Consider the following 15,179-nt stretch of genomic DNA (forward strand, 5'->3'; position numbering starts at 1 on the left):
GTTGCCGCAGTGGTACACTCTATGTGCATTTATTTGTTCGATAGGCTCCTAGCATCTTTTACATATTATTGTCCCGCTCCGGCCTGAAGTGTGGAGAAGCGCATGCGGGATGCGTTGTTTTTCTCGCAATGCTTGACGCTTTTTTTTTAAACTATCAGTGCCTCTTCCCGGACCTTCCTCCACCTTTATTTCAGCTTCCCTCTGAGTGCACGGATTTTCGCGAGCAGGAAGTAACCCCCAGGTTGATTTGAAACGATGCCGCGTGCAAACAGGGATGTTATCTGGAATGCCCTGTTACGAACCGGTCTACAAAGGAATGGGAATGCATACCCAAAAAACACACAAACAAAATAAATTAAAACTACAGCATGCGCTTTCTCTTTGCCTGTGCGTGAAAGTGCTGTGTCCGCCTTGAGAACGTCGCGTTTAACCGTATTTAAAACGTTTAACAAACGCATCGAATAATGGCCGACGACTTACCAGCGAGCTGTCCATAACTGTCCAAGTAATTTTATGCTGTTTTGTGCCATTCCTCGTCAGACAGGAGCACGTGAAAATGTTTTTTTACCAATTTGCGTTACTCGTCCTTTCCAACTAAAAGAAAAAAACGATGATCCAAGTAGAGGCCTGTACCTCCGGAACCACCGAGTCACCGACCGGTATTCTCTGCTCGCACCGGCTTCCGTTGTTTACATGGTTTACATACCGGCTTCAGAGTCATGCAGGCTGGGCAAGCCAATAAGCTGCAATTTGGTACATTGGCGCCCTGGCACTTTATTCTGAACGGTTCATATATGCGCAAGCAAGCGGAACAGATAATCATTGTCACTGTTGAAACGGCGAGCACGGTCGCTTTATAAAAAACACAGTCTGCCAAAGGCTATCACCAAAATAAACAGATTGAAATGACACGGCCGCGGTTTTTTTCTCTGATCGCGCTGGTTGAAGCATGCGTCCGCGGTTACGTGCGGTATCAATTCTTTATCGGCAAGGAACGATTGCGTTTCAATTAGCATTAAATCAAGGTGTAAGTTCTGCTCCATTTATTGCTGATACACGGAAATAACAAAAGAATAACATGGCGCCCGCCTGCTTAACACGATAACCACATCTGGGGAGCTTTTCCCAGGCTTGGAAGCAAGCCTAGGCAGAAAAGAAATTATTGAAGGGGAGGTAAATCATTCTAAATTCGCTTTTCTACTACTGATATTGGCTACAGTAATACAAATGTCATTTATCCACATTATTACGTTCTAATAAGGTAGTAAAGTTTTTTTAGATAGGCAGTTTCTACGCACATCACTTGTTGAGAACTCCATTTCCATCTAGTTGTGTTTACAGTGTGTCAGAAATTATTAATATGCATCTGTTATTCGAAACTAATGATAGGCGTTCGCAGCTTTACGATAGGCTTAATGCTTCGTACTTACATAAAGCTTTGCTGCAGCGTACCAGCTCGCTGTAACAGTTAACCTACCGACACATAGACTCATTTGAATGAGAATAAATGACAGTTAATACTTGCTGAAGGTTCCGCATAACAAACAATATGCACTACTTCAGTGGTCGCAGGGAAGGTTTGGAAAATTTCTTGCTCAATACTGTACCCGATTACAATTTTGTGCAGAACAATTAACAGCTTCATCTTCTTGTTACGCAGTTTTCTTATTTTTCAGTAGCCAGTGACCGAGCATTTCAGTAGGCGTTCCTAGTTTGCCTTTGCTCGTAGGCAAAGTAGATCCTAGGAGAGGTATGCAAGAGGTAACGATACAATCTTAGAAGCCAGAAATAGGCGGACTTCCCGTTCAAAATCCCTGGGTTAGACTAGTTAACTGCAACAGATATAAATAAATGAATAAACGATGCGCAGGGGGTATTTTTCCATAAAATGGTTCTGATTAGAACAATGCCCGCCTCAGTACAGCGACCGCATCAGGATAGTTATCGTAATCATATGATACCGCCGAAGAGGATGCGGAGTAAAGCGAGATTTTTGAGAAAGAGATGATTTGTGCTAAGAAGCTCCAACGAAACTCCCCCATATCATCATAAAGCGCATAGCACGCCGAGAAAGTTGGTCCTCCAACACACAGAGTGCACATGTACTGGGCGACATATATAGTAAAAACGCTACCACGTCACAATTATGCGTATCCGGTAATAATGCGAAACTGTTTTTCAAATAATTACATGTTTTCTCTAAGGAGTGAAACAACGTCTTTAAAAAGTGATTCAGACGAGGAACATACGCAAGATACAGGCCCACGCGTGGCGCTTTTTGCTGCTCTTCTAGGCACCATTGTGACCTCTACTGTATAAAACAAAGGATTGGTGGAGTTGGTATATTATGCTTAGTATCAGCAGAAAAAATATCCCGAGAAGAGAAAAGGGCGCAAACCAACGGCAGTAAAAACAGGAAAATATTGCAAATAATTTGCTCTATTTGCGGACTACGGGCTCCGACTCCCGACCTCATTTCTTTGACAAGAAACGCGCTTTTCCTTTGAGTTACAAATAAAGCAAAGAATATTACCTGGGTTGGTAATAGGTGACATAGATAAGTTCATTACGTGGCCTCACCTTCCCGTTGTGAGGCTATGTTATAATGCATTTATTATTATTGCGATGATACCGTACCAAAGCGATCCCTGGAACGTAAACGGCTGTGGACATTCTTTGTGAAGGAAATGCCTTATTCTTAAATATAGTCCTTGACCAAAGTAATTAAGACGAGTTTTACGGTTTTTAATTCTCGTTTGCACCAAACAAGCGGTGGTTTTGTTAAAAACAAAAGTGTTTAAGAACTTTTTGAGCAATCTGAATCCATTAAACTCTAAAAACAACATTAGAGCATTCTATTGTTTTAGTTATAATATTATTAGAATTTCCTTGATTTTTTTGTATTCTGGGCTTTAATTCGCATTTCTTTAATAATGCACTTTAGAAGGCTCAATTTTATATTGTTCTCAGTCATTGATAATATTTGGTAACTGTATTAAAGTACACATTGGTTCGACAAATTTTCTTGTCTGTGGTTGTACGGAGCCGTAAAGGAATGCGGAAGCTGTCTTTACTTGAGGTGCATAACCACATTGTTCCAGGCTGTAACAAAATTGCACAAAAAATTACCATAGCCAAAATGTCCCTATATTTCTTGCAAAAGTATCCATAAACTATGTTAACCCTACAAACCCTGCAGCCTTCTTTACGAATTGGCCACATCTGACGTATTTTATCTCGTGCTTCATTACTATAGACTAAAATCTTCGCGTCATACGTACACTGTCATAAAGCGGGTGTAACTGCAGAGGTGTTAAAGTTTTTATGGCTGCTGAATAGAATTACCGAAAAAAAATATACCGAGAAAACAATGGAGCGCTTGTGGACGTGCTGATACTCAGGAGCGCCTGGCGTCTGCCAGGCTGGCGCGTGCGCTGGTGCAGCATGTGTAAATAAAAAAAATGCCAAAAATATCGAGCGCACGTGAGCCTCTACGTGAGGGAGTGCGCCTGGCGTAGGGGAGCTAGACGGCCTAGAACGCTTTGACCCGTGTTCGTGGGGCGATCACTCGCGTGGTATTCACTCGGCAGTTCACGTGCGCACCTGCAAGATTTGGACCCCAGACGCGGAGCGTGTTTCACAGGCGTCGAGTACGGGAACCCAGTTGCCGCAGATTTACCGCGAGATGACGCGGTCTATTTGGGAGATCTACAAACATAGTGAGTTCCGCAAATACGCAATACACAAGAAAGAAGACACGGAAAGGCGCTACACTTTCATTATTTAATTGCAACGACTGCAACGTACATATATACACACATCCCGACATGCGCAATAGAGCCCACAGCGTCAACGCAAGAATTTATCTAAAAACCGCCCCTCAGCTTTGAACAATACCACCGAAGTGTCACTGACGAAGTCACTTCCCTTCAATCTGATACGATGCGCCTCGAGCAATTGTTGGGCCTTCTGATAATTGCTCTTTCCCAGTATCTTTGTCTCACAAAATCGTGGCTCACAGTTTGTGCAGGAATCACAATGCGCTGTTAGATGTGCGCCATTATTAGATTTTAAATTTTGCCCATGCTCTCTTTGGCGGTCGTTCAAGCATCTCCTAGTTTGGCCAATGTAGGACTCTCCACAGGTGAGTGGGATTTCGTAAACCACCCCTACTGCGCAATCAACGAACAACTTCTCACGTCGTTTTTCGGAGGCTCTCTTTTTGCAAGCAGTAGCAATGTGAGAGCAAAGTTCGCCGAGCTAACTCGGAGCAGAAATAACGACAGGGACACCGTACCTCGTCGCAACCTTTTATAGCTTATGCGACACCTTGTGTAGGTACTGAACCACCTCAGCCCGCTTGTCATTTCTTAGCTGCGCATTCGTCCTTTGCATACTACCCTTCACTTTTTGAAGGAGGGTTTCGGCCACCACATTCACGACCGACAGATGTAAGCCAGCCAGCAAAAGTCGCTTCACCTGATGTTCAAAACTCAACTTCATCATGTGTGCGCACGAATTCGTCAAGGCCGATTCTAGGCAGAGACTGGCAATGGCCCGCCTAACTAACTTAGAGTGTGGCGAGTCATACGGTGGCGGTTCTTTCGAGACCAAGGTGAAAAGGACCAAAACACATGCCCGTGCAACAGCTTAATATTCAGGTCTAAGAACTGGATGGCATCATCATGCGGCAACTCATGAGTAAAAGTCGGGCCTATTCCAAGGCGCTTAAAATCGTCTAAAACACATTTCACCAGGTCAGGTTGCGTCACAGAACCCTGTTTGCGAAAAATTAAAAAATCATCTACATTTCTAAAAACCTCCAACGCTAAAAGAGGACTAAAAACACGCTCCAATGCCTGGTCTATCTGTGGTAAAAATATATTGCAGAGGATGGGGGCGAGGCTCGAACCAATACAAATACCCTTTTTCTGCACATGCCGTTTCGAACGATAATAAGTGAGAAAGCTACTTGGAAGCTTCATGTTAGTGAATTTGTGCTAAAAGCCTAAAACTGCGTGACAGTCGCTGATCCATTTCTCATGAAGAATTCTGATCATGTGGACGATTTTTTAAGGGATAACCAGTCTATGGGATTTATGTTCTCGGTAGACGTAGAAGATCTGATTTATACGATTCCCCACGCTGAACTTTTGGAAAGCGTAACCCTATGTATTGATGCCAGTGGCGTAATTCCCTTTCAACATAGTATCAGCATCATTGTTGACAACTTTTTAACCTCGTTAGAGGCGTATCTTAACAGCACATTCATATCATTTGACAAGCGCCTGTATGTGCAGAAAAAGGGTATTCGTATTGGTTTAAGCCTCGCCCGACTCCTCTGTAATATATCCTTAGCACAGATAGACCAGGCATTGGAGGGTGTTTTAGTCCTCGTTTACTGCTGAAGGTTTTTAAATATGTGGTATTTTTATTTTTTTAGCAAACAGGATTCTGTGACGCAACCTGGCTGGGTGAAATATGTTTTAGACGATTTTAGCGCCTTGGAAAAGGCGTGACTTTTACTAATGAGTTCCCGCATGATGATGCCATCCAGTTCTTAGACCTGAAACATAAAGTGTTGCAGGGGCATATGTGTATTTCCTTTTCACCTCCGCCTCGAAAAGAACTGCTACCGTATGACTCGGAACACTCTAAATTAGATAAGCGGGCCATTGCAAGTTTCTGCCTAGAATTGGCCTTGAGGAAATCGCGCGCACACACGATGCCTTCGAGTTTTGAATATCAGGTGAAGGGACTTTTGTAGGCTGGCTTGCCTCTGTCGGTCGTGAATGCGGTGGTCGAAGCCCTCATTCAATGAGCGGAGGACAGTAAGCCAAGGACGAAAGCGCAGATAAGAAATTACAAGCAGCCTTGAATTACAATGCTTGGCAATCATGGCTTGGCAGCCTTGAATGGCAAGAAATGCTTGGCAATCATTCGTGTTTTAAGTAAACAAATAAATTCAGCAACTGACAAAGACTGCTGATCACAAATAGTGGGCAGATTTATTTTCTCAATTGCTGCTTCTACAGTGATGCCGCTTCCATTTGATGGAACCGCTACTGCGGTCATGGGCAGAGTTCCAATGGACATCACAGCTGCCATGCTCAGGAGCACCTGCAGCACAAAACAAAAGAAAAAAAGGGACAACTTAAAACTGTGCACAGCTCCCACTTTCACCAAATCAGAACGGCAGTTTGAGGCACCTACAGATATTTACACTTCTAAAGTGCAATGTTCTTGCTTTAAAGGGATCCTACAACACTATTGGAGCAGTTGAAGTAAACCTGCACGACGTTTAGATTACTCTGCCAGTAATACCTGAGCCAAATATTACACGTGCACGTGAAGCGGTAGGCGCGCAAATCACTGTGAAAGACGCGGAAAAACCAACCGCTCTCTCTGCAATTTTGCTTATTATGCATCCCTGGAGTGGCCTAAACAACGTCAATAGGGCCATGCCTGTCCCATTTACTGTCGCTGGTCAACTTCGCTGCTCATTTCTTGCATTTCCTGTTCGTCGGCGCTGTGTACCAACCTCTTCTAAGAGTGAATCTGTACGTAGAGTTTTGGGGCTTCTGTTCTGTTTTCAGTGCGCAATGAGTTTCAGTCACCGAATAAATAGTCCCCGTTCAATGAGATCACTCGCAACAAACGTTCATTACTTTGAAAACACCATACCAGACTGAGCACGCGCTTGCGACTAGGCAGCGATGCCTGCTTTTTTGTGGCACCAGACGGGAAATAGACCCCTCCACGTTGCGGAGAAAAGAAAAAACCTCCACGGCCTGTGATATAGCGAAGGCCCCCAAAGAGAACACCGTGAGCCGCACCCTACTCAAAGCGAAAGCGCACAACTTTCATGCGTTCAGTTGAGGCGCTCCTAAATTACAAATTGGTTAAAGAAAAGAAATAGTTTCCAAAGAAACAGAACCCGAGAAAGCATTAGGAAAGGTTTTCAGCTTGAAATCAGATAAAAATGAAAATGGGAAAACGCTTTTAAAGCAAAGCTCTGATTTTCTAACTATTCCCATGTTTTCTTTTTTTCCCAAGAAAAGTTTTAGCTCCGGAAAGTTGAGCAGTCGCATATTGTATTTTGCCTTGTTCAAAGTGGCCCAGCTATCGAAGTCACACGATAGTGCGGGGAAACCGCCCAGCCGACAGGTTTTTTTAAAAATAGTCGCTTATATTTACGTGAAGGCGACCTTGACAGTGAGAATATACGCCCAGGGGGACACATAAGTAAGCGGTAATTAATTATTTCGGAGGCTAAATTAACTAAAATTGACAAATTAACTTTTTAGTGGCTAAAGTAACCAGACATATTGGGAAGTTAGACGCAGCCATGTATCTAGGTAGTTTTAATTGGCCGAATTCTTCTGGTGCATCCGTAGTCCGAGATATCAAACGACGAAGTTTAATTGCCGTTCGCATGATTACGCATGCAAGACATTCTCCAGCGGCGCAAAGCTCCTCCCTTCTGTGACGTGCCTGCTGTGTACGGTGTTTAGTTTGACAAAGGGGTGGAGGCCAAGAAAAACGTGATAAATGCCACTCATTCATTCTTGGCTGGCGGTATCGCAATCTGCAGTACTCGGAACCGCTATCGAAACACAGAACAAAAGGGAGGAGCTATGCGCCGGTCTTGACTTATAGCATGCGTAATCATGCGAACGGCAATTAAACTTCGCCGTTTCATATCTGGGACTACGGATGCTCTAGAAGAATTCTGCCAATTGAAACTGTGTAGGAACACGATTGCGTATAACTTACAAATACAGTCATGCCTGCTTACTGCAGCCAATAAAAAGGAATTAATAAATGTTTGTTAAATAAACCACATACATCAATCATTGCCTCCTAATTATGTGTCCCCCTGGGAGCATAACCTCACTGTAGAGGTGGTCTTCGCGTAAAACTAAGCGCCTATTTAAAAAAAAACATGTTCACCTAACTTGGACCACCCTGCATAAACAGAGCTCGTGCGATAAAAACCTGCATACGGTACAAAACACCTCCAGTCCTCACGATGTCATCAAGAGCACCGGCATTTGTTTCAGACTTCCTAGCCCCCTCCGCTGCGCCTACCACCTGTCCATCCGCAACGCTAGACATATCGAGCGTCGTCAGCATCAGTAAATTGAGTTTAGCTTCCGCGAACCACACCGTGAGACTGAAGCGGAAGCGGGAAATCGAGCCGTAACACGTTTCTGCACCGAACCTTAGTCGCGCAAGAAAATGGCCAGCAAAAATGAACTTACCGAACTTTATTTGTGCGGGCACTGGAAAACGCCGCCGTTCATCGATTGTTTGCAGCAGCATTTCAGCTTATTCTTAGCCTCACGTATTTCCAAAGTGGCAAGCAAGATATCCACAAAGAGCGAACACATGTCACAACACAAGACTAAAAATGTGCTTTTCCAAATATAACAATAGCAAGCCATTATTTTGTCTTCACTATCGATTATCTCTGATTTAGCGTATTCGGTTAATATTTTTGTGTCCTCGTTCATTTGTCCATAAGTGCACATGTATATACAGCACACTGTTCGGTGGCTGGGCGCGTGTCCACACATGACCTCCGGAATTCCCGTGATTGGGCACGGGCGGTGCTAGACCTGCGACAGACGTCAGCCGTTCACATTTCGGAGAGCAGGAGCGTGCAGATACATACAGCGAACCGGATAACGTACGTAGCGGCTGCCTACGAAACACAAGTACTATAGAACTGGACCAAAGCCATTCATCATTTGTTCCCCTGCAAGCGGAAAAAAAGCGTTCGCCTGGTGGCCGTGCACACGCTGATCATCTTTTGTAAACCCGCTTTCAAGCAACAAGCGAGTACTCGGCGGCGGGAAACCTGCCGCCTGTCTTTTGATTGAACGTTGCTGGAGCAAGTGCCGTTCATCGCCGGTGGTTGATCCGCCAGATACCTTCTGAGTAGCTTTCGCGGAGGGGAACCCTGTTGACGGTTAACGAGCGAAAGCTGACCAACTTAAGAACATTGGCTGCCGAAAACGTGCTCAGAGGTAGGTGGCCGTATTCAAACTGTTTATCTTAAGTCCAACGTTGGTCAGTTTGTTGCCAATGGCCGAGCTTTCCGTAGAACAGCCGTGCGTTGGGCGGTTAAGAATCGGACTTGCTGTGCTGCCTGTGTAACACAGCAATTCTATCTTTTGCTATAGTCTGGGGGAAAGGCAACAAAAAACGGCATAACTGAGAGCCATTGTTTCTTCAGATGTCTTAAACGCAGTACCATACCTCAGTCTGTCGAGATCGACCGGCGTGCTTGACGCTCCTGAGGAGGTACTCAGTAAGAGCGGTGACTTGCTGTTCCAGGAACCCCGCGTCAGGAAGCCTCTGCACCTCCTTAACGAATGTTTAGTAAATCTTATGGGGGAGGACATTTTCAGCATTTGACTAACCCTACTTGGTCAAATTAGTTTTAACAAGCCAGAGTGGCACCACGATAAATGTATTCATTGATTACTGGCGCGTGTATCGTAGCACCAACAACACCGTTGCGGGGTTGTTATCTAAAAAACTGAGCATGCTTCCTTCAGGCACTTTGTGCGGAACTTCAAAATATTGAAGCATATCTAAATTTTGATACGTTAGTACGTACATGAGAAGGAAATCTTCTTGCATAGCACGTGATGAACACCAGAAAATCTGTTGAAGCCACTGACCAGAAGCCACCACCACGAAACGTGACTTGGGTTGGTATTTTCTCTGCAGTACTGTGTGATCTTATTACTTGAATGCGGACCAGCAATCAAAGAGCTTTTTTTGATGGCCCATTAAAGGTCGCGCCTTTTCAAATTACCTTACTGGGGGGCGAAATTTGTAAAGGGTTTCAATAATTCCATAGTTTTGTTTTTTCACTTGAAAGGCGTGTTTTAGTGTTTCAATTGACCTGAGTTATTCACAAAAGCTAGTTCTTTCAAACCGAGAAACGTTCCATTTTATACATATGGCACTTCACCGTAGGCGTTAAACAATATTTTACAAGCTGGTTGGGAAATTGCCATTTCATATGCTCTTCGAAAATGTGGGAAATAGGTCTGTTTCTTCTCCGTAAACGACGTATCAGGCTATTCTCATTCTAGTCAACAACGTTGGTGGCTTTTCATACCGAATGTCAATAGCAAATCGATTCGAAGTTTTTCCAGGTGTGGTGTCCCCGCGCTCTCATATTCACTTCGGTATCGATGAACTTGTGGTTAGCCCAAGACTATACCCTCCTTGACAATGTGGACGTTGCGAAATTTACACTGCAGCTACTCTAGAAAGCCGATGTTTTTTCTTCATATTTAAGGCCGGATGACGTAAAGAAATTCCATAGGGGCTTCGTTTTTCTTCGTTTGCCCGGGTTGGTCATTGACCCGACCTAAAAAAACACTTGCCCAGTTAGAGGCGTCCACCTCTCGTTGATGTAAACGAAAAATAAACGGCACATTGTATTGCTGCCGCAAATATGCTCAAATGAAGTTGACAGCACTTTGGGCGTATATTTTATTTTCCTTCAGGAATGCGTATCAGAGAGCACCTTTCTCCACGGCGCTTTATCCCTTTCCGGCCCAACAAAAATATTCTAGAAAAAATGGCCACAAGTAATTAAATTTTGTGTATTTACCGCTTACTAATGAAGCTTCAACAAGTTAAAATAGAAAGGTCAGAGTATTTCATACAGAAAACAAACCCACACATATGTGTGGGCTGGGCTTCTATTCGTATGATCCGCGCATAGTAAGAATACCTTAAAAATGGCATCAGGCGCAGAAAAACTGCATTTTTACGTATTATTTATAAGTTTCATTTTGTTTTCAGGACTACTTGCATTATAAATAGGATTTTGTGAAAATAAATAACAATGATGTTTTAATTAATATAATTAATAATTATAATTGATATTATTATCACAAGTAATTACGGAACTATTTCAAGGTTAAGGCGCCAGAAAACATTACCAACGAGCCAACACAAAACCGCGAATAATTGAGACACCAAGAAAGCAAGAAAAAAATATTTATCGCAAGCGCTGCAGTGCACGAGCCCGCCAGCCTACACCGCCGAGCAAAATTTTCGTAACGACGAAAGCCCAGCCCACACATATCTGTGGGTTCATTTTTCAAGCATGATGACGGAAGGCACACGAAGGGAACGGGTGTATTTTTTAGCCGATCGTGTTTTATTAAGTCCTGCAAGTCGTGTCTTACACTTGTTATTTAGAAAATATCAGAATAGCAAGAAGAAATATCAGTTTTCATCTTGAAGGCGGCTAGCGTAATCGTGCCTGCTGGGGAGCCATTTTCAATGTGCGATTTCTCGCCCCCTGGTGGCAAAATGAATGAACTACCGAAACCAATAAAGTCTCGGAAGTGTTCGCAGCGGCTACCCAGGGCTCTGAAACCGAAACCGGAGCAGGCGCCACTAAGTAAACGAATTCGTTGACCCACACGTTTGTGTGGGCTGGGCCGTAAAGGGTTATGCATGTTTGCTCGTGTTTTCCAGGTACTGACTTAGTTAAACATAATAAAGGATACTTTGTATCACCTTAACCTTTCCAAAAATTTTAATCAGGCAACGAGATTTCGATTTGGGGTACATCCCTGGCGCATATACATCGGTCAGTTTTAAGCCCTCAGGCTCCTTGCTCTTTTAAAGAATATATTTCCAAGTATTTTCTCTACACCGGTAACGTGTTCCTTGTTCATAATATACTAAAAAATCTGTGGTTGCTATTAGCTTCCCCCTTGCCTATTTCATGAAATTGTGACACAGATTGCCAACATATGGATGACTAAGCACGTACACTTATTTTCAATGATCCGCACATGTTGTGTTCGTTTACATATTATTACATCCTGACGCGTCTTAATGTTTATAAAAAGACGTATAAGGCATTGCGCTGCCAGAGCGCCTGTTTTATTTGAATACAAAGGACTCAAAAGCTCGACCGAACAGGGCGATGCATATAAGTTGTCATGAAAAAACCGTCATTTTGTTATACGTCAAGAAGCTGGTGCATTTGGGTACCTTATGCTCGGAGCATAACCTCAGGAATAATTGAAGATAGGCAGACAATTGTGGCTTTCCAAGCTGCGATTCGACACACATGTAACATGGCTTATTAGCAACTGTGACGCGTTTCCTTATCAGATCGACTTATATCCTCAAAATAAATGACTGCAGTGCTCAATTTGTTTACATTACCACTCATTTAGAAATTCATATAAATCTGTATATTCAAATGGAAAAGCACATAGAAATTTAGCACTCCTGTTCTTCCTTGATTGTGTGATGTTATGTTGATTGTGTTGTTCAGTGTCACAGCCACGTCAAAGTGTAACAAAATAGAATCGCTTGCAAGTTCCTGGATTTGTGGATAAAACGTATGAGGACCCAAATGTGTAAGAGAGAAATAATATCCATTTTAATGGCATTCAGACAAAATGGCTCACCTAATTGTTGCTTGGTGCCCATTTTCCTGTAAAATCGTAAGAGTCAGCTGTTTTAATTATTTACTATACCAACTGCAAAATGCTAGATGTCATTCTCATATTGAATGGAAATTAATACATTTTCACGGGAATCGATGGAAGCGTCGGAAGATTTTGCTGCGTTTCTGGCGTTCTCCTTAAAGGGACCCCGTAATACTTTTGAAAAACGCTTTCACGTTCACCTTCGTGTCTGGAAGCACATCGAAAGCTACGTTTATCGCCAGCACGGTGCGGCACTGCGTTATTTGGTCATCGCAGCAGATACGCCTCCCCTTTCTGCTTCGTTTTTGTGGCTTTATTTTTAATGTTGCTATTGAAAAGCATTCATTGCTACAACTGAACGAAAGTCATCCAACAGCCGCTACACGGTTTTAGTGACGTAATTCGGGCCATCGGATAACGTCAAGAGCAGGAAAGAAAAAATATCTTTCGAGCGAGTTTCCCGGTTATCTGATGGGCATAAACCAGTATCTTTTGGCTGAGGTACTCCGCCACCCCCCCATCAAAGTCGTTCTTTTTTGAGTAACCACGTCATGCAAGCATTTAAGATTTCAAAAAAGTTGACAAACGTGTTGCAGGTTCCCTTTACATCTGATATCTTCTACCTTCGTAAAAGCAAAGAACAAGTTAAAACCTGAGAAGCGATACGACTCTTGTAGCCTGACCGAAATTGTTACATTCTTGTTTACCACAGAGCTGTTTCGACTGGAACTCTGTCCCTCCGTGCGGATAGTTAACACAAAACTGCCGTGTTCGCCGAGGTGGATATGCGGTAAATGGTAGGCCGATAAGTATGAGGGATACTGGAAAGTAAACAAAGAGCCCATGAGCAGGTGTATGGATCGCGCGTGCCAAGACGAAGCTTGGGTTTGTGAGGCCTCCGGGAATCGAAACCGGGACCTCTAGGCCATGAAACTGGTAAACTAAGCAGTGGGAAATCCGAAAGGCCCGCGGGTACACAGTATCCCTCCATCCTAGCACGCCATGGTGTCGACGAATACTGTTGCCGATGCCTGGTGTTTGTGACTCAATCGTTTCCTTCCCTGAGCCGAACTCATAGCGCGGTTTTCACTAGTTTTCGTAGAAATGGTGCTGTTGCTTTTGTGGGTAAGAAGTCTGCTTGCCGCAGAGAAACCCGCTGTAGGGCCTTCCAACGTCCGGCTCTCGCACGTGTGCAGCATCCGGCGAACAAGCCAAGGAGAGAAATTGGTTTGGAGCCGGATGGCGCCGAGCGGAGTGGCTATTTACCCCATCGCCGGCCCAGGCGGCACAGAAAGTGTGCCCCAAGACCGGCCCGTCTATGGCCGCTTTCTGGCATGTCCGGCCAGCATCCAGATTCTGGCAGCCACTGATCATGCGTTGAACGGCCAACATTCGGCAACCAGCGCTTCGGTATTTTTCCGTCCGCCCATGTCCGGACGCACAACGGCAGCTAACCGGCTGCCAGATATTCAGTTCTCTTACGGCTGCCGATGTTGAGAAAGAGAACGGCCAAAGTACAGCCTTAGGGCATCCGTTTTTTCTTCGGGAAGCGGTAATCGGCCGAAGCACGGCAAGCCACCGGCCACCGAATATGCGTATTCTTGCGACAGTTGGTGTTCGAAATGACACCGGCCGGAGCGCGGCTGCCGTGCATTCGTTGTTTCAACGGTGAACCGCCCGTCCGGCGGTAAAATATTCGTTTTCTTCGGGCAACCAGTGTTATGAAGGATACCGGCCGACGTACGGCCCCAGAATATACGTTTTTCATTCGGTTAGCTGTCCTCGGCCGAATTACGGCAAGCCAATGGCCACAGAATATTTGGCAACCGGTGTTCAAGAGGAGACCGGCCTACGTAAGGTATCTGGTTATACGTCATTGTTTCGGCAAACGGCATACAGCCGAACAACGGCACGCGCCTGGGCGCCGAGAATTCGTGCACAGACGTGTTTGGAAGGAGACCGACCGGTTTTTCCTGGGGGGAGAAAAAGCCGTTAGGGAGCCGAACGACGGGGACGCGTTTTTCATCCGCTCCGTGTTTCTATGTTTTAAATGAACGAACATCGTTTGTCAAACAGTAATGAGTGTTTTCGGTGAACGGGCAAGGTGCAAGGACTCACTGGACATTAGCAGGGAATCTTTTAGGCCACCGAAATGTGATTCATTGCCACAAGAAGACTGTGCCACACCGACGGGTGAGCTAAGCCTCGCTAGTCATCGCCGCTACCACGCCTCTGCCGCCGGCTTCGTCGACGCATCATCCCGAGGCTATTCGCCCCCTCTAGAAATGGAGAGCATTGGAGACATCGACCCGGCAGAGATGTCCGATCCGAGATGGAGATGGTTCACCAAAATAACTGGCCTTCAAGGGCTTCGAGCAAGCGGCCACCACGCAGGAGCTAAACCGCCACCATGTCAAGGACTCCCCACCAAAGAAAGGCAAGTGCGAGCAAAAGCGCAACTTATTCTGCTTACAATTAAACTGCGACAAGCAATGTTGCACAATGTTGTTCGTGATAAACGTAGAAGAGACTCGCTCGTGCGTTGGTAGGATCAACATCATGCCCTGCACAATGTTACTTCATGGAATTATACGACTGCCTATTTAGAAAAAAATTATTTTAAATTTGCGATAACAACAGAGCCTTGTCACTGACGAAGCCTAGCTGTTAATTGAGTTCCGATGTTTGAAG

The sequence above is a fragment of the Haemaphysalis longicornis genome, unplaced genomic scaffold, assembly GCF_048455015.1.
Source record: "Haemaphysalis longicornis isolate Haplotype H1 unplaced genomic scaffold, Haemaphysalis longicornis Haplotype H1 scaffold_8, whole genome shotgun sequence".
NCBI classification, from domain to species: domain Eukaryota; kingdom Metazoa; phylum Arthropoda; class Arachnida; order Ixodida; family Ixodidae; genus Haemaphysalis; species Haemaphysalis longicornis.